This window comes from Berghia stephanieae, chromosome 2, assembly GCF_034508935.2.
Source record: "Berghia stephanieae isolate SIO BIC M18660-M18661 chromosome 2, UCSD_Bste_1.3, whole genome shotgun sequence".
NCBI lineage: Eukaryota > Metazoa > Mollusca > Gastropoda > Nudibranchia > Aeolidiidae > Berghia > Berghia stephanieae.
Genome location: NC_088361.1, coordinates 50334006 through 50355777, shown reverse-complemented (window position 1 = coordinate 50355777; position 21772 = coordinate 50334006). Strand labels below are relative to the sequence as shown.

Sequence of the window (21772 nt, the reverse complement as noted above, 5' to 3'; positions counted from 1 at the left end):
GCAAACTACACAGCTATTACTATCAATGGTATGTGTCTAAGTAAAATACCCACTGTTCTACCACATAATGAACAAAACCAACACAGAAATATAGATAGTATGCAGATGACGTCACTCAGGCCTTTGTTATTGTTTTTGCCATCCGCGTTTGTGAGTTGTTCTCACTAAACTGTATTAACCAGACTATAAAAGTTCATGGTTACACAGAGTTTGTGTGTTGGTCCGTTATACTTCCGGATGGCAATGTTGTGAACTCCTTGGCCAAGCGCATTCTATCTATATATTGTGATAACTAGTCACCCAGTTGACGTTTTGAAAACAATAACAATGATCAGAGAAATGTCGAATTCATTCACTTTATTGTTTATAAACAACCAACTATGTTTTTCCGAGCAACTGTGAAGGTGTGTCACAAATTCATCTTTTGATTGATCAAAATTATTTTGGTTAATAGGCTTCTACAGTCGTGACGTGACCTCCCTCGTAATGACGCATAGTAACTTAGTAACTGGTTCTAAACTTACTATCGGAACAATGGCGGACGTCCTTATGAAATACTTCTCCAACTAGCATAAAAGTGTATCCAGAGGAGAAAAACATTTTAAATCTGATCATGTCTTGCCTTTTAAACATTCTGATCACATGACATGTGAAAAGTTCTAGATAGCATGAAGAATCAAAAGTACCGATTTTCTTTGTTTAGAAACAAGCTGCTGGTTGCTGGGCAGACGTGATATCAGACTGTTAAATCCTATTGCTGAAAAGGACAAAAACGGAAATCTCACATTTCTGGTCATCTTGGCTTTGAAATCATATTTGACATTTGATTCGTCCGGAAATAACACCGTTTTGAATTGGTGAGCTGCATTTGTATGGCAAGATAATGATCTGAACAAGTGTGTATGAAATGTGCCAGACAAAGCAAGACGAGGTAGACTGATTTTTTTTTGGATGGTTTTTTTCTTGTATTTTTTCTTTTTTGCTTCGTCTGGCACCTTTCACACACGTTTGTACAGATCTTTATCTTACATTGGTCTGTGCCTGCTCCTTAATTTATTAATCGTATGGCGTAAATCGCGGCTATGTGGTCTAGTGGTATGACAATTCCCTTAGAATCGGATGGTCCGGGGTTCGAGCCCCGCTCTGAGCGCGCATGGTTGAGTCACTGGAGAAGGCTCTCTATTCACATTCACTCAATGTGCCCAGGTGTAAAACGAGTACTTGACCATCAACTGATCTGTTTCTGTCAGAAAAAAATAAAATAATATCGCATAACAGGCGTCATATCTCATCCTATATTATGTTATGTCTTTCTGTTGGCCATGGAAGCGCTTTGAGTACGGTTTGGTGGATATAGCGCTAAATAAATGCTCAAGTAAATCTGAAATTCAATTCAATTGTAAGCGTCAGGGACACTCCAAAAATAATACAGATTGAGACGGCGGGACACATAATATATTATAATATTCTGTTGGACGTTAAATGGTCAACCCTCTCCTTACCACCTAGAGCAAAATCGTCACATTTGTTACGACACAATATACATTTTTTTTCTTATTCAGATTTATTTTGTACATCACAATGATCTTTGTTTGATTAACACACTCAACCCTAACACCGACTGTACCCGTAGTTTACCGGGGGTTACTTTTACCCCATGCCTATTTATTACATTTTGATGAGACAAATTATAGGTGTAGTATCAAAGTTAATGTTTTTAGTTTTTGCATGTTAATGGTAGTTGAATTTTTTTAAAAACAACTATATATGCACATGCTCATTTTTAATACATCTTTCTTTTTTCAATTTTGAAAAGTAGCAAAAATCTCTACGGCTAAGTGAGTTAATAAGAACATAAAGTTGTTTTGTAGAGAGATTGTTTGAGTTTAAAAATCAATGTTTCTGCTGGGTAATCCTGCCATTTTTGGGGGGAAATACTAGAAAATGGTCGGTAAGGAGAGAGTTAAAACCGACAACTCCGTATGTGCATGTCTGATAACCGATCGCAATCTTAGGCTTGATTTTTTAACCCTCTCCTTACCACCTATAGAAAAATCGTCACATTCGTTACGATACAACCAACATTTTTCTGATTCAGATATTTAAAGAAAAGGTGTTGTTATATTTACAAGAACTCAAAACTGTTTTGTAAAGCTTGTTTTGATCTACAAAATTATGTATATCTATAAGACACTTTGTGCGCTTAAATTTGAGTTTAATAATTCAATTTATGTGTTGGGGAGGTATGAGAATTTAGTAAAAGTTTTGAGAATTATCGGTAAGGAGAGAGTTAAAAATCCCCCCCCCCCAAAAGTTGGGTTTTTTATGTCGTAATATCCACTAAACGTGCCTAAAACGCTTTACGAGGGGTCCTTAGCCAACAGCAATACTTAACAAGTAGGGGGAGACGACATGATGCCTATTGGACAATATTACAATTTTTTTTCGACAAAGACGACATTGTTAACGGCCAGGTAATCATTTTATAGATAAGCAAGGTGAGAGAATGTGAAAAAAAGGGCCATTTTCAGAAGACTCAACAATGCGTAATCAGAGGGGGGACATTATTCCAGGACCTTCCGTTTCGAAGGCGAGTGTCCGACCACTAGACCACATAGCCGTACAATTTAACATTGTTGTAATGGACAAATTCTTTCGTCTTGGTTTGAGAGACAACAACGAGCCCAAAACAATTTGGATTGTCAGACCTGCAAATAAGTACACTTTGGTTTGAGAGTATTTTCCAGTGGCGTGGGGTCATTGGATCGAATGGTGCCAGGCACCACACCAATCTTTTAAAAAATCATTAACAGCATAATTTAATTAAAAATAAAACTGAGAGATTTTAACTCCACTGTCTTTCGCCAACTCGCCAACAACATACTGCCTTTTTAGTCTCCACTCTATAAGATTCCGAATCACGCACTGCGCCGACTCGTGTGTTGGTGACATCATTGCGCGAATTCGTGACTGAATCAACACCGTGGTGCAAAGCAATCCAAGCTCCAGTTAATGCTCTATCCATTAGTATCGCTACAGCTGATTGAGCGAGAAACTAGGTCGAATTATACTATCTTCAAATAGCGGAAAACCCCTGGACTTGTGCCAGGATCTGAGAGCTCCACCGTTGAACTGGGGGGCTGCGCCAAATTAGGGTAACTTAGGCCATCCAAAATATTACATTAACTGTCAAAAACACTGATCATTGTCAAGTTTATTTGTAAGCAGCAAAGAAAAACAACATAAAACTTTAAAATATGACATATCAAAATCCCCCCCTTCCCCCCCCCCCCCCCCCCCCTCACCTCTTTTTCACGATTATTGAATAAAGTAATTCTTTGCAACGAAGCATTGCGGACGAATTTACCAACATTTTTCTTGCTCGTAGTGCCGAGTTGATGGTTACGTGTGTATGAGTGTTTATTTGTGTGTGTGTGTGTGTTTGTGCGTGTGTATTTGTGTCAGTCAGAGAAAGAAAGCGAAGATTGTCAACAGTTATACTTTTGGTGTGTATTTAGATTTTTTAAGTACTTAAGTGGAGTGATTTTTTTCTTTGTGATGCTTTAAGATCTGAATCTACCTTTTATTTGTGCAATCATTAATCGTATTCCATTGATTTCCATTATTTGAGATATACTTTGAAGTTTTGTTTTGTTAAACAATGAATTGCAATGAATCAAGTTGACTCTTTACTTCACCGACCGTTTGGGAGATTGACACTAGATGACAAATTAGAAATAAAAAGACTAGTTCCTCAGCAACCAAACCAACTGATTTTGAATTAACACAGGTGTGGAAATCTCGAAAACGCTCTTTTTCAATGACATGGTATGACAGGAATGAATGGCTCACAGTTAGTTTAGAAGAAAAAAAACAACGTTTCTTTTGTTTTTATTGACTACTTTTTACAGATACAACAAACACTGACAAATCATGGACATCTATAGGCTATAGTGACCTTAACGACTTCCATCGTATTTCTCGACCTCCTGAACGTTGTTTTAGCACCCTTAAAAGAAAAAATTTCTTGCGAAATTCAATGAAACAGGAGCGGTTAAATTCGTTAATGATTCTGTCAATTCACAAAGCTGAAATAGATGCCATTCCAGATTTCAATAAACACATTATAAAAAGATTTGCAGAGATGAAACATCGCCGTGCAGATTTTTTTTACTAGTACTAAAAGTAAGTAATTTCTGTCATAGGTTTTTTTTCCCTTTTGATTTACATTTATCACATATTGATTGCATTATCTACCAAATCCAATCCTTTAAATGGTGGACAAAGAATAATTACAAAGACCTTTTCAAACGGGACTTGTATCTCAGTGTTGTGGTTTGTTGTTTTCATGAATTATTTGATTTTTTGAGTTTTGTCCACTCGTAGAAACCATCGACTCTCCCCCCACCCTTCCAAAAAAGAGAGTTTTTAACATGTGCTCTCTCCTCTTAACCGTGTTCACTGTTTTAGAATTTTTTTTCCTTCTTCTAATCATGGCACCACCATATGCCGTCAATACGCCACGCCGCTGATTTTCATACAAACAAAGAGTCCATACCAGATTTGGTTAGCAGACTTGTAAATATGTACATATTGTTCTGAGAGTATAGAAAGAATGAAGTTGACGTCACCCATGTCTTTGTTATTGTTTTTTTTTTTGTCATCCACATTTATGAGTAATTCTTACTAAACTGTATTAACCAGACTATAAACGTTTAAGCTTACACATAGTTTTTTTTTGTGTTGGTCCGTTATGCTTCCGGATGGCAATGTTGTGTGCTTCTTTGCCAAGCGCATACTATCCATTTCAATTGGATTCAATAGTCTGATGTCACGTCGCCCAGCAACGTCGGCCATCGTGGTTCTAAACAAAGAAAAGCTGTACTTTTTATTCTTCATGCTGGCTAGAACTTTTCATATGTCTTATGATCAGAATGTGTAACAGTCAAAACATGATCAGATTGATAATGTCCCCCCCCCCCCTCCCACCTTCTGGATACGCTTTAATGCTCGTCGGAGGAATATTTCATAAGGGCGTCCGCCATTGTTCCGCTAATTTAAAGCCAGTTACTAAGTTACCATGCGTCATTACAAGAGAAGTGACGTACGACCGTTGAAGCGTATTAAACAATTAACCCATAACAAATTGGGTTATTAGATCTGCAAATAATTACACGTTTTTTAAAAAAGATTGCTTCCAATACTGAGGCCATAACAACTTGGGTTACCAAACCTGAAAAAAGTACACGTTGGGTTGAGAGTATTTCCATCACAACAATGAAGCCATTACAATTTGGTTTGTCAGACCTGCAGATAAGCACACTTTGGTTTGAAAGTATTTCCAATATAACAAAAAGATTGAAACAATTTGGGATGCCAGACCTTCAAATAAATGCACGTTGGTTTGAGAACATTTCCATTACAACAATGAGCCCGAAGCAAATTTGGTTATCAGACCGGCAAATATGTGCACGCCTGTTATAACAGACAGGGATAATATTTGAAACAATGAACTCATGAATATTACAAAAACATGCCAAACAAGAACCCTGACAAAACACATTTTTAACAATTTGGCCAGAAAACTTTTCCCTCGAATATCACATCGATTTGATGAGCAGAAACTTAGAATTGCTAAAAACAAAAAAAAAAACAAAACAAAACAAAACAACAACAAAATACCTCAAAATCGAAACTTCCTCGATGAAGTCTTTAATTTGAGAATTTCCAGCATTTTGATAATTTCGAGTCATCGCACATCGATCGAAATTTTGAGAAGAGTTATTTCCCGGTCAAAATGACAAAAGGTTTTGTTTTGAGTTGAGGGCATGCGGCAGAAACACGGATTGTCACGTCTATTAATGTAATTGGAATCGGTGTTGCTTTTAGTTTCGTTACGTGCAATTGAGAGCATCCTTCGATTCTAATAAAATTATATTGTGTGAATAAAGGTCAACTCAAGGTCGTTGTTAATACATAGACATTTAGAGTGGGGGGTGGGGAGAGAGAGAGAGAGAGAGAGAGAGAGAGAGAGAGAGAGAGAGAGAAAGAGGGAGAGAGAGAGGGGGAGAGAGGAGAGGGGGATGGAGAGACTAGAGAGAGGAAGGAGAGTGAGTGGAGGAGAAGAGAGGAGAGAAGAGAGCGAGAGAGAGAGAGAGAGAAGAAGAAGAAGAAGAAGAAGAAGAAGAAGAAGAAGAAGAAGAAGAAGAAGAAGAAGAAGAAGAAGAAGAAGAAGAAGAAGAAGAAGAAGAAGAAGAAATAGGGAGGAAGTAGATGGGGGGAGCGAGGAGAGCGGTGAAGAGTAGAAAGAAGACAAGAGAGGAGACACAGAGAGAGAGGGAGAGAGCGAGAGAGAGAGAGAGAGGAGAGAGAGAGAGAGAGGAGAGAGGTAGAGAGATAGACAGAGAGAGAGAGAGAAAGAGTGAATGATAAAGAAAGAAAGAAAGAAAGAGAGAGAGAGAGAGAGAGAGATAAAGAGAGAGAGAGAGAGAGAGAGAGAGAGAGAGAGTAGGGAAAAAAGAGAGAGGGATGGATACTGAGAGATAAATTAATGGAATAGACACATAATATAGCTAGTTATTCAATTCCCTTTATTCATTCTCCGAAGGAATGCTTCTTTAGGATTTATCTTGGTTACAGACCAATATACCATAGAAATGGGCCACAGAGTAGCGCATGGCGCTTAAATGACCTAAATAGTGTCGAAAGCGCCGTTAAACACCTAAAAACAAACAAAAAACAAACAGAGTAGCGCCGCAAAGTAAGCAATAAGGGCTAAGTCAAAGGAAAATCAAACAAACTAACGAGCCAGTGGGGCTCGAATTCGCATTTCCGAGAGGAAGTGCAATCCATTCATTATACACCTCGCCATCTCTCCCCTATCTTCTGTTAGGCGATATTACTTTTTTTTCCGGACAGAGACAACGCTGTTAAAGGCCAGGTACTCATTTTACCTGAGTACGGTGAGATAATGTGTGTAAAGAGATTTTTCCAAGGACTACACTATGCACCGAGCGAGCCTCGAACCCTGGACCTTCCGATCCGAAACAAGTGGCATGCCACTAGACCACATAGCCGTGTTTAAAATGTTGGCGAGAAGTCTTGTCTTTTAAAACTCGCATCTTACAATCGTATATCATGAATTTAAAATATTTCCATTAATCAACCAGAGATTAATTAGAGAAATTAAATACCGGTCTAATATTTTAAAACTACAACAAAACAATCCAGTCAAGAGAATTTATAATAAATTATTAACACGGGCTACAGAGCAAAGCTCTTGTACTAACTGGGTAGCTTTGCTTAGACGAATGTTGTGTAAATATGGTTTTGGGTATGTCTGGGTTAATAAATACGTTGAAAATGAGAACATGTTATTTTGTATATTTTCAGTTAACGCGTTAACGATATTTCTTTTACAAAAATGTAAAGAGGAAATTAGTTCCACTCGCGATCATAGACTCTATAAACATTTGGACAATGAAAAATCTGTACGCTATATCTTCGTGAATTAAGAAAAATTAATTCGATTCGCCATTACAAAAATTAGAAAAGGTTCCCATAATTTTATGAGTGAAAGGGGGAGGTGGCAGAGACCAAAAATTGATTTTCTTCTAGACTTTGTCTAAATTGTAACATAATTGAAGATGAGTATCATATAATATGTGAATGCAGACGGTATAGTTATTTCAGACAAAAATAAATACCTAATTGGTTAATTGAAAAGCCTAATATGTACAAGTTTATACAATTTATAAATAACTCCACAAGGACTGAATTGAGTTGGTATTTGTTGTCGAAAAGTTTTGATCGAATTTGAAAAAAAAAAATGTTATTTAGGTACCTGGTGTCACTGGAAAATTCAAAATCATTTAATCTAAATCTATTTGTGTGGTTATTTTTTTCTTAATCTTCTCTAAGTTTAGACGTATGTCTCGGCGATACGGGTAGCATGAATACGTTGGAGACGATAATAACAAGAAATGAAGTCAGTAGGAAAGTGCCAGAAGCAAACAGAGAATAAGAACTGGAAAGTAGAGTCACGATCTCCCCGGCCAGGCGGAGTTGTGGTACCAGTAAGGTCGCGGGTTCGAGCCCCCATCACCGTCGCGAAGTTTTTAAACTCTGTCGTTTTCTGGCACTTTCCTACTCACTTCATTTCTTGTTATTATCAACATAAGTGCCTACTCCACTCATTTTTCGTTGGAAACGACATGCATCTAGAATTAAGTACATCAATGAAAAATATTATGACATGTATTATTTGACTATAACGTTGTCTATCTGCCATGATTCGATTCTGTGAATTCATTATTTCAATTATTTCCTTTTTAAAAATATATTTATTTATTTATTTATTTATTTATTTATTTATTTATTTATTTATTTATTTTATCACTGTTTTTTATCAGTGTTTATTTATACGGGTGTTTTTGTAGATCAGTGTGTATGTGTGTTTGTGTGAGTGCGCGCGTGTGTGTTTGTGTGTATGCTGGTGTGTGTGTGTGGGGGGGGGGGGGGGGGGACATGTGTGTATGTGCATGGGTGTGATTGTGTATAACTGCGTGTCCGTGAGTCATTATCAACCAGCTTGTTTTGAGTGTGATCCACATAAAGAAATATAATATTATTAATATTAATATTAATGGAATGTGTAGGTGCTATTCTCGATTTTCGCTTCTAGTAATTTATGAGTATCATGTGACGACAGATATTATAATATAATTGATGATTAATGAAGATAATTGTCACAACCGTTGTCATTGCCATTATTATTGTTATTTTTGGTTGTCTGTTATCGAAGATGGTTTTACCATAATGATGATATCTGATGTTTTTGATTCTCACTGTCGCTGTTTATTATTATTAATTTTCTGGCCAAAATGTTAAATAGGCGTTTTTTCCACAATACGACAGAATAGTGAGTTGTTGACATTACAATGAGACAATGGACTCTGTTTGGTTATCTATAACAATAGTCGATCGGCCATCATTACAGGATATAAATGAGGAGGACAAGAGGAGAGAGGATAGACAATTGAAAGAGACAGTTTAGGATTTTGGGATAATCAAAATTTATGTAAGGTTAGAGAGAGATAAATAGAGCGAGCGAGCGAGCGAGAGAGAGAGAGAGAGAGAGAGAGAGAGAGAGAGAGAGAGAGAGAGAGAGAGAGAGAGAGAGAGAGAGATAGAGAAGGGAGAGATATATGGATAGATAGATAGATAGATAGATAGAGAGAGAGAGAGAGAGAGAGAGAGAGAGAGAGAGAGAGAGAGAGAGAGAGAGAGAGAAGGCTGTTACTACAATTTACATGTCCTTGGGTAACAGAATGGAATCCAATACATTAGAACTGTAAAATACTCTGGTCCTTTTATTAGCACCCCCCCCCCCCCCACCCCCCAAACAATATGTTTTCTTTATTGTTCTCCAATCCTTCACTATCCACTTCATTCCATGAAAATCGCCCTGCATTCCTCTGCCCGGCATTAAACAAACACGTTCTTTTATAGTATCATTATTTATTATTCTCCGCCGTTCAAAGCAATTATTCTTTTTATACCTTTGTGGAACTCGTCTTTGGACCAGTGGATCCTTGGACCATGTACACTAACTAAACTCGTTGTGCGTTTAGTAAAAGTAAGACTTCAAAATTTGCTTCTTATGCGAGCAGACGTAGCGAAGTATGTGTCTAAGACCATTTAACTTTAATTTGGATCTCTTGTAGGGTTAAGAATACCAGAACTGTCGTGATCTGATAAGAACTCGTATCTAAATTTTTGGCCAGAAAGCTCGTCCTTCAAACACCCATATCTGTTAAAATGACCCTCATCTTGGCAAAAAAAAATTCTTAGACGTTAGACTAAAGAAAGACTTTGTGGAGCCTCAGGTTTGTGAGTTTTTGCAAAGATAATGGTCATTCTAATCGCTATATGGGATATCTTTTGAGTTCCAGATAAAGAATTGAAATAGCTTAAAATATAGAAATGATAGAAACATCTAGTATTTTGCATGGTCTTTCATCACTAGTCATTTTTTTTAAATTGTTTTTTTTTTTTATTTTGTGTGTTTGTGAAAATTTCAGGAAACTACTATAAGCCGTTACAACACAGTCGCGGGTGACCTTTGTTGTGTAATGATAGCACGTCTAACCGGTAACCAATAGGACTAAGGTTCAAGCCTCAGCCGAGGCAGGCTGATATTTTGGGATTATTTATTTTTAAAATATATATTTGGTATTTTTCTTTCTTGCTTTATCTGGCACTGTTTCAAACACAGTTTCTTAGATCGTTATCTGATGTTGTTTTTTGACATTTTATTATGTTATTATTGTTAAAACTATCTTTAGCTATTGCAATTCTTCAAGGTATTTAAATATCTGAATTTGTTTTATAGTTTCTCCTTTGCTTATTAAATTACATGTTGGATTTCTTTCTCTCCTTGATACAAACATGCATTCTGTCTTTTTTGCATTTAAATAGAAACGCATACGTTCACTCCCTGTAACTACTTTATCAAGGAATAATTGTAATTTTTTTTGAGTCTGAGATTGGTGCTGTGTCATCTGTATACCTTATACTGTTGATATTCTCATCATTGATCTTAATGCCTGGACTATCTCCTAAAGTTCTAATAATTGTTTCACTGTAGATATTAAAAAGGTCTGGTGACAAAACACATCCTTGTCTAACACCTCGTTTAATTTGTTTATATTCACTGAATTCTCCTTCAATCCTGACGGTTGCCCTTTGGTTTCAATGTGAGAATCTAATAATTCTTAGATCTTTTCCAGCAACATTTACATTTATAATAGTTGTAAAATTGACAGTTTCAATGTTGTGAAATAGACATCCCCGTCTAGCTTAATTTATAAGGCTGTTTTAAGTATTTCGTAACGGTATCCAAACCCGACACAAACATCCAGGACTTCCCGCATGGACAGTTTAATCCCCCTGACATCCACTAAATACCTCAGAAAATTCTCATTAAATTTTACTTCAGAACCATCACAGATTGGAACAATTTACCGTGGGAAGTTACATCTGCATCCACTTTAGATATATTTACAGAGCTTCTAGATCACTGATGAATTTTCACCTTAATGTTATTGTTCATGTCAAAATCTTCATGAGTGAAGATGGACATAAAAGGAAGATTAAGAGAACAAATATTAAGACTGTGATGTTTTTACATTTCAAAATAAATGGTTAAAATATAAAGCTATTCGTGAGCAAAAGATTATAATGGGTATGAGTGTGATTTGGTGGGGTTTTTTAAAATTGTCAAAAAAAACACTAAAAACATAAATACATTACTTTAAAAGCAGATTTATGTATTATGATATTTTTATGTAATGTATTTATGTTTTCATTGCTTTTGTTGTTGGTTTAAGTAGGGTTTTGAGCCCGAAACATTTCGTGTTTGGTATTTTGCTCTTTTTTGAAGCTGTCATATTAATTTTTGTTTATAATTATTTTGAGAGGAATCAATCGTCTTCAGTTTTGAACCCACAAGAATGCCCGTTGAACATCTTATCGTGTAAATCTATGCATCTAATAAAACAAAAACAAAAAACAACCTTCCAAATCAAGGTGATTTCATGTTTCATTCATGCGTTCGAGACACCGCTCTCATCATCATCTTGCGTGACCAATTGCCACGCGCTCACTTCCCAAAAAAACCGCTCGCTGTCGCGGTCTGTTGTAGAATCATCGCAGTACGACTAGCGTTGCATCTCCAGAGAGACGCGCAAACACTTCAAATTTTCTTCTTCGTCGCGTTCAACAAGGCAGTCGAGGACCACCATCTGGTTACTAGTATAAACAAAACAAAAGAAATGTTTTCATGTTTATTATGACTGTGCATTTAGGTCAACAACACATATCTATCTCGATCTGTGCTTGATGGGACAGACCTTGTATTGTTGTTTATTCATATGAAACAGGAATATAACATAGATATATAACACGGATGTAATTCAAGTGTTTGTGTTTTAGTCCTAAAGATTTCCCGCGTTTCTAAACTCAGAGGAATTATTAAAGTTTCGGGATTGTGCATTGAGTCCATAAAACAATTCTGGTAATTTAACGGACACCTGCGTCGAATGAGGTAAATCCTTTTTACATATATAATTATTTTAAACGACATATTTTGATACCGAGAAATGAAATACCTTTATCAAATGATTTTGTTGTATTATATTCTATTGTCGATAGCTTACTTAACAAACGATCAGAATTAACATGTATGATACAAAAACATAATCCCATGATAATATGTACCTATTACTGAAATTATGCCAAAAATTGAACTTGAGATTGATTTAGAGATTGAATCTTTTATCGATGGATATAACTTATTTTTGAAAGATTACCCAAGTCGAGGTGTTGCTATCTATGTTTTGGATTGTGTTGATGCCAATATATTCTCTTTTGATCATCCTATAATTAGTGAAAGTGTATGGTGTGATTTTGAATACAATGATTTACACATACTTGCAGGAAATATATATAGGTCTCATAATTCAGACAAATTAACTTTCAATGGGGATATAAAAGAAACCTTACAGTCAATAGGTAGTGTGACATTTGATTGCGTGGTCATTGTCGGAGATTACATTTTCCTAACATTAAATGGACAGAACCATGTCTAACTTTTCCCGAATCTCTTTTTGTCCAGGCAATTAGGGATGCTTTCTTTATTCAGCTGGTGACACAGGTTACGAGACACCGACTGAACCAAACTAGTAATATACTTGACTTGGTAATATGTTACGATGATTATTGGATCGTGGACTGTTGGCGTTTGTAATATTATTTGGATATTTGCTCAGATATAGCCATCAATTACGAATGATATTGGTGATGCTAATAAGCTTTCTTTTCTTCTTCTTCTTCTTCTTCTTATTCTTCTTCTTCTTCTTCTTCTTCTTCTTCTTCTTCTTCTTCTTCTTCTTCTTCTTCTTCTTCTTCTTCTTCTTCTACTACTACTACTACTACTACTACTACTACTACTACTACTACTACTACTACTACTACTACTAATGCTACTGCTACTACTACTACTACTACTACTACTACTACTACTACTACTAATACTACTACCACAACCACTACTACTACTACTACTACTACTACTACTACTACTACTACTACTACTAATAATAATAATAATAATAATAATAATAATAATAATACTATTACTACTACTACTACTACTACTACTACTACTACTACTACTACTACTACTACTACTACTACTACTACTACTACTACTTCAACTACTACTACTACTACAACTACTACTACTACTACTACTACTACTACTACTACTACTACTACTACTAATAATAATAATAATAATAATAATAATAATAATACTATTACTACTACTACTACTACTACTACTACTACTACTACTACTACTACTACTACTACTTCAACTACTACTACTACTACTACTACTACTACAACTACTACTACTACTACTACTACTACTACTACTACTACTACTACTACTACTACTACTACTACTACTACTACTACTGCAAAAACATTTTGTTTATTTACCTTAACAACGCCACTACAACATTATCTCATTCGTCTGTAGTGTTTAATTATCCCATCCTGTTTTGTTGATAAAACCCATAACGTCCACATTATCTGTTTTCGTATATTAAATTGAAGCTTGTAATTAAATTCAATTTCACATTGTTATTTATTTATTCGAGCTTCCATCAGCAACATATACATTTGTCTGTTTTCTATGGCACTGTTTGATAAACACCGTTTCTAAATCCTTTATACTGTGTTATAACTCTATCCGTTATCGTAACAAGTTGCTTATCGTAAGTGTGTTGATTTTCTTAGCCGAATCTACAGGACACTTAATTTGGTTATTTTGATTACCCTGCTGATTGTGTGACTCTGCACGCTTAGTTTGAACAATGCATGGCGATTTCTGTGTTGGAAATAAAGCAGATGACGAGATAATGATGATAGTGATGATGATAATGATGATGATGATGATGATGATGATGATGATGATGATGATGATGATGATGGTGATGATGATGATGATGATGATGATGATGATGATGATGATGATGATGATGATGAGTCATAGCAGGTCATAAGTAACACGTCACAGTGTCATAGTATATTCAGTAAGCAGTATTCCAGTTATTCATTCCTTCATTTAATCAATGATGTGATTGACCCTATCGTTGTAAATAATGCCACGCTTGCAGCAGTTACAGGAAATAATTATTTCATAACGAACTATCAATGGCAGGCCCGAATTTGTTTCCAAACATACAGTCATTCTAAATCATCAGGGAGGTCGTTTAGTCACCCCTAAACGACGACACTGATTATTCCAGGATTTCTGGATGAAACAACGTTGTTGGAGAATGTGTAAAAAAACAAAACAAAACAAGGTGAGAATAAATAAATAAATAAATAATTCGCTCCAAGAAACTGCCCAGCACTCTACGTGGTTCCAGCGAACTCCCCTCAATCATATACATGGAACCTATACCCGTACGCTTTGCTGGTGAGACGAGTAATCTACCAATTGAGCTATCGGGACATTCATAGAGAGCATCGGTAACTGCCGCCGGTTTCTAAAAAAATGAATACGCGTTTCTCCAAAGTACGGCAGTTTAGTGGTTAAAGAACACAATTATATTGTTATGTATAGATAGAACGAAGATGACGTCACTCAGGTCTTTGTTATTGTTTTGTGCCATCCGCGTTTAATGAGTAATGCTCACTGAACTGTATTAACCTGACTGTTAACGTTCATGGATACACACAGTTTTGTGTGTTGGTCCGTTATACTTCCGGATGGCAATGCTATGAGCTTCTTAGCCAAGCGCATACTATCTATAGATAGAACGAAGATGACGTCACTTAGGTCTTTGTTATTTATGTTTTTGTTTTTTTGTTGTTTTGTTTTTTTGTCATCCACGTTTATGAGTAATACGCTTCAACAGTCGTAACATCACTTCCCTCGTAATGGTGCATGGTAACTTAGTAACTGGCTCTAAACTTTCGGAACAATGGCGGACGAGCATAAAAGCGTCTCCAGAGAAAAAAAATAACATTATAAATCTGATCATGTTTTGACTTTTACACATTCTGATCGCAAGACATATGAAAAGTTCTAGCCAGCATGAAGAATAAAAAGTACCGATTTTCTTTGTTTAGAACCACAATGGCCGCCGTTGCTGGGCGACGTGACATCAGACTATTGAATCCAATTCTCACTAAACTGTATTAACCAGACTATAAACGTTCATGCTTAAACACAGATTTATGTGTTGGTCCGATATACTTCCGAATGGCAATGTTGTGAGCTACTTAGCCAAGCGCATACTTTCTATAGATAGAATGCGCTTGGCCAAGGAGTTCACAACATTGCCATCCGGAAGTATAACGGACCAACACACAAACTCTGTGTAACCATGAACTTTTATAGTCTGGTTAAACAGTTTAGTGAGTACAACTCACAAACGCGGATGGCAAAAACAATAACAAAGGCCTGAGTGACGTCATCTGCATACTGTCTATAGATAGAACGCGCTTGGCTAAGAAGCTCACAACATTTCATCCGGAAGTATAACAGACCAACACACAAAACTATGTGTAACCTTAAACATTTATAGTCTGGTTAATACAGTTTAGTGAGAATTACTCATTACTCATAGACGTGGGTGGTAAAAAAAACAATAACAAACACCCAAGTGAGGTCAACTTCGTTCTATCTATAGATAGTTCGAAGATGACGTCATTCAGGTCTTTGTTATTGTTTTTTGCCATCCGCGTTTATGAGTAATGCTCACTGAACGGTATTAACCTGACTATAAACGTTCATGGATACACACAGTTTTGTGTGTTGGTCCGTTATACTTCCGGATGGCAATGTTATGAGCTTCTTAGTCAAGCGCATACTATCTATAGGCCGACGTGAATACTGAGCTGCAAGAAGCTATGAACTTAAAAAAAAAAACTATTGAACAAAAACGTGAATAAATGGAGCAAATATCCGCCAACATTTATTTCCACGTGGCGCGTAAGCCTCTCCTCCCCCTGTCTGTCTGAATTCAACGTGAATTTATTTCCCTTGAATTGTTTTTGTATTTGTTTAAGAAGGGCTTTTTTATATTTTATTTTTAATTTTCTTACCATTTTTATTAACCCTTTCCTTACCAGCCATTTTCAGAATTTTCCTCAAATTTTCACATTTACTCAAACAGAAAAGGAACAATTGCATTCTATGCATAATATTGATCAGCAAAATGAACTCTACAACACAGTGTCGCGTTTTTATAGCTTTAATAAAACATTTTTCTTTAAAATTGTGTGATTTACAAAAGAAGTCTGAATGATAAAAGTGCTGGTTCGATCGTTATGAATGCGACGATTTTCCTATTTTTGATAAGGAGAGGGTTAAAGCTATATTCATTCTTTATAATATGAGATCTAATAATCAGCATTCCTGTTTTTTTTTTCTTCTGCTCTTTGCGGCTCGCCGGTGAGTCAGATAAACATGGATGGCAAATAAACAATAACAAAGACGTAGATGACGTCGACTTCGGTCTATCTATAATATATGTATAAAACTAGAAGGAACGAAATTAGCGTCACTCAGCTCTTTGTTATTGTTTTTAGACAAAACATCTTAACGATTAGGTCTCACTAAGTTATATCAATCAGATTATACACAGTTAATGTTACACGTAGTTTTATGTGTTGGCACGTTTTATCCAGCTGGCAGATGTTCTGAGTATGTACCTAAAAGCATAGCATCAATAGCACGTAGCACTTGATTGTTAAGGCATTCGATAAACATTTGGAATCTGTAATTTATACCAACCGTTTACTTGTAAGGAGACCCGACGCTTGGAGGTGATTGTGATGGTGGTGGCGGTGATTTGATGTGTGTGTGTGTGTGTGTGTGTGTGTGTGTGTGTGTGTTTGTGCGTGTGTGTGTGTGTGTGTGTTTATCGATGTTTCTATAATTCCAGTGAGTTCCTTTTAGCGGCGAATTGTAGTGCTATCTTAAGACACATGGCAGTTTACATAAAATTCTTTATCTAAACCCGATTGAATGTGTGTGTGTGTGTGTGTGTCTGTTTGTGTGTGTGTGTGTGTGTGTGTGTGTGTGTGTGAGTATCGAGTACATGAACCTGCTCGCGGTGTGGATGTGCTCTGGCTGTGAGAACTGTCACATAATTATTAGAGAACGGTGGGGGTTGCCTGAAGCCTGGGATCGTGGAAATACTTACGGAATAGTGAAAATGGAGAGGCTTTGGATGGGAATAGGATTGGCAGTTTGACGTCATTTTTTTAGGTTTGCGTAGCGTCTAGTGAGTTTTCGTTAGCAGAGCTCAAGGAAACAAGTTATTTCATTGGTTGAACTATTGAATACAACTCACGATTTGTTTTGTTTTGTGCAAAAGACTGGCAATTTGACGTCATTTTTTGATCAGTGTGAGGCCGTTGCCATCGTTATGTTATAGATAGTATTCGCTTGGCTAAGAAGCTAATAACATTGCCATCCGGAAGTATAACGGACCAACATACAAATTTTGTGTATCCATGAACGTTTATAGTCAGGTTAATACAGTTCAGTGAGCATTACTCATAAACGCGGATGGCAAAAAACAATAACAAAGACCTGAGTGACGTTATCTTCGAACTATCTATAGCCTGATACTGAAATCCAAAAGGACTGGCAGTTTGACGTCATTATGTGGTTTTTGCACCGCCTAGTGAGTTGTCGTTAGTAGAGCTCATGGAAACACGTTATTTAATTGGTTGAACGATTGAATACAACTCACGATTTGTTTTCTTTTGTGGCAAAAGACTGGCATTTTGACGTCATTTTTTGTTCAGTATCAGGCCATAACTTTACGAAGGCCACGGTGTCAGGCTCTAACTTTACGATGGCTACGGTCGCCGCGATTTTTTAAATTCTGTATTGTCTTCTGGCACTTTCCTACTCACTCCAATTTCTTGTTATTATTCAGAGATGGTAGCAAAGCTCATGGATATAAAGTGTGTGATAAAAGGCTATTCAATTTTTTGTAACCATCGACAAAAAGTATAAACAGACTGTTTTGTTACGTCAGCAGCATGTCCTCTATGAAACTTGTTTGTATTTAGCCGTTGTGTTTCATACTAGAATGATAAAATAATAATAATAACAATAATAATAATAACAATAATAATAATAATAATAATAATAATAATAATAATAATAATAATAATAATAATGATAATAATAATAACAACAATAATATATAATAATAATAATAATAATAATAATAATAATAATAATAATAATAATAATAATAATAATAATAATAATAATATAATAATAATAATAATAATAATAATAATAATAATAATAATAATAATAATAATAATAATAATAATAATAATAATGATATGTGGTTTTTATGTAGGGCCTTACCCCGCTCAAAGCCCTTAACAGTAACGTGTATACTTTCACTCAAACATACAACCACTCAAACATGCAAAATGAGACAAAGCAATATAATTCTACAGTGTTACATATTATAAAGAAACGTTTTAAGAGCTTTTAAAGAAAATTCTGCATAATTACTGTCTCTGATATATCTCGGAAGGGAGTTCTAGATAAAAGGTGCCGAATATTCAAACGTAAGCTCGCCGATTTTCCGAGTCATTTTGACTTTACAAGTATGTGATTATCAGACTTTGATCTCAGATTTTTGGCTGGGACATAGATTTAATTGTGATTGTTTATACATAGTTTGTGGCTATGGCAGATGTAATGAAAGATCATTTTTACATTTTTTCGATTAAATATAAAAGAATTTAAGTAACTGTTCAGTGAAGTTAACCGCATTTGTTCTATAAAACTCGTATGATTTCAGCCCAACGATAAAATTTCTGTGATTGTAATAGGATTCAATAGTCTGATGTCACGTCCGCCCAGCAACGAGCAGCTTGGTTCTAAACAAAGAAAATCGGTATTTTTTATTCTTCATGCTGGTTAGAACTTTTTCACATGTTATGTGATCAGAATGTATAAAAGTCAAAACATGATTAGATTTATAATCCTTTTAGCCTCTGGATACACTTTTATGCTTGTCGGAGAAGTATTTCATATGGGCGTCCGCCATTGTTCCGACAATTTAGAACCGGTTACTAAGTTACAATGCGTCATAACGAGGGAAGTGACGTCACGACTGTTGAAGTCCATTAAGCATTATTTCCATATCCATCAGGGATGTGATAAAATATTATTTATGGAATGTCTGAACGAAAATAAATGTCTATAAATTGTCTATTCTCCATCTTTTATGCGACGGTCTTCGTCTGATGACACTAAACTTGAAGTAAACAACAAATCAAATTATTTATTTGATGGTGGGAGATCGTTTTTTAACACTTGGTCCTCAAAATGGAACGTTTCGTGAAGCGTCCATTCGTGTCCATGTTTCCAAATCAAAGCTTAAACATTCATTTTTTACAAAAACATATTTATTTAAAGTCTCTGACAATGTATCACATTTATTTGACATATATGTTTGTTTTTTTTTTTTTTTGTTTTTTTTTTTTTGTTTGTTTTTTTTTTGTTTGTTTTTGTTTTGGTTATTTTTCCCCCTTCTTTTGAGTAATAACTGGAAGTCTCTCTCTCTCTCTCTCTCTCTCTCTCTCTCTCTCTCTCTCTCTCTCTCTCTCTCTCTCTCTCTCTCTCTCTGTGTGTGTGTGTGTGTGTGTGTGTGCGCGCGCGCATGTTAGTGATATTATAGATTGTCATTCTCCTAACTGTGAAGCGCATAGAGCATGACCTTATTGTGGAAATGCCCTAGGCAAGTACTTTATTATTATTATTATTATTATTATTATTATTATTATTATTATTATTATTATTATTATTATTATTATTATTATTATTATTTTATTATTGTTATTATTATTTAAAAGAAAATAAACGGTTTACTGACGTCAACCGCATTTTTCTACACTAATTTTAGCCCGCGAAGACGTGTTAAGTCAGACATGTCAGACTGGTAAAACTGTGTGCTTCATTAAAGTTGTCGGCAATCCGACTCATTTAAATGTTTGTCACGCTCGCGAATAACGTAAACAAACTGTTTTATAACATGAGACGCATGTAGTCTAGACAGAATGAAGTTCACGTCACTCAGATCTTTGTTATTGTCGTTTGCCATCCGCGTTCATGAGTAATTCTCAGTAAACTGTGTTAACCAGACTATTAACGTTTAAGGTAACACATGGTTTTGTGTGTTGGTCCGTTATACTTCCGGATGTTGTGAGTTTTTTTAAAGCCACGCGCATACTATATATAGATATCTACCTTCTATTGATGCTTTGCAATTAAGTAAAATACGTTCAAGTTCTGTCAGCCAGATCAATTGTTTTAACCGAGTTGCTTTTTAGCTCCATATAAAAACGAATAATGATTTATTAATTGCGATTATTTAACCATAACCATAACGTTTTTGGAAAATATTCGAAAATACACACACACACACACACAAATACACACACACACACACAAATACACACACACTATATCTCTCTCTGTCTCTCTCTATCTCTCTCTCTCTCTCTCTCTCACACACACACACACACACACACACACAGAGACACACACACACACAAAATCAAACACAAACAGAGAAGTCGCTTTATTTAACAACTTCGGGTAAAGAAAGAAACAGGTAGATAGATAGATAGATAGATAGATAGAGAGAGAGAGAGAGAGAGAGAGAGAGAGAGAGAGAGAGAGAGAGAGAGAGTTATTTTTGTTTTTGTTTTTAAGGATTTTACGGCGCTTGCAACATATTTAGGTTATATCAGCGCCAGTAAAAAGGAAGAAAATGGGATAGTAAAAAGTTCTAGAATTACAATTAAAGTACCCAAGAGAAAGTAAGACAAAGGGGAATTGGTTTAAATAGAGATCAGATGTAGATTCTAAGAGCATAACACCTATGTACTTAGTTTGAGATCACCTATAAGTCTCATCCGGACACAAGCACAAAATCCAACAAAGAGGAATACACTCAAATGCTTACATTATAAATTCAAAATAACAAATATAATAATACATAACAGAGAGATGATTTACAAGGAAAAGAATACAATCTCCCAAAACAATAACTATGCATTTGACTGTTATCCTCCCAGCCAGGACTCCGGCCAGGGCGAGGACAAAACCAAGTAATCTCATTCCAAGACTAAGACAGAAGGCATGTTGGAAAACAGATATAAGGGGATAGAAGACACAGTATGTAACTCCCTGCCCACTACGGGAGGATAGAGATAGAGATAGATAGATGGAGAGGGAGAGAGAGAGAGAGAGAGAGAGAGAGAGAGAGAGAGAGTGTGTGTGTGTGTGTGTGTGTGAGAGAGAGAGAGAGAGAGAGAGGGAGAGAGAGAGAGAGAGAGAGAGAGAGAGAGAGAGAGAGAGAGAGAGAGAGAGCACACGGGCTATATTACGAAGGCAGGAATTAATGGTTTCCCTCAAACCATTGAAGTATCAAATGTTGTCATTTTTGCAGGTTATATATAATATGTATTTATAATTTGAAGTGTTTTTCGTTAAATTCAACTTTGGGAATTCCGTTCACTCCTACATAATATTACCGATCGATTCGACCCCGTTGGGCATATTATTTTAGTTTACTTTTTGTGGGGATGGAAAGGGGGTGGGGGGGGGGGGGGGTGTCACTGGATCTGGTTTGAAGGACAC

General features: G+C 35.9%; 1 protein-coding gene across 4 annotated transcripts in view; it reads left to right on the top strand.

The window, feature by feature from the left end:
- Positions 1-21772, top strand: part of LOC144965099 (uncharacterized) — a 134818-nt gene that overhangs the window by 18506 nt on the left and 94540 nt on the right. For 2 of the 4 annotated variants that reach the window (XM_078900031.1, XM_078900028.1), the window contains exon 1: positions 11728-12106. The exons of the other annotated variants lie outside the window; for them this stretch is intronic. The gene's annotated coding sequence lies outside the window, so the exon portion shown is untranslated. Of the gene's footprint in view, positions 1-11727; positions 12107-21772 lie in introns of those variants that run through there. 4 annotated transcript variants of the gene reach the window in all.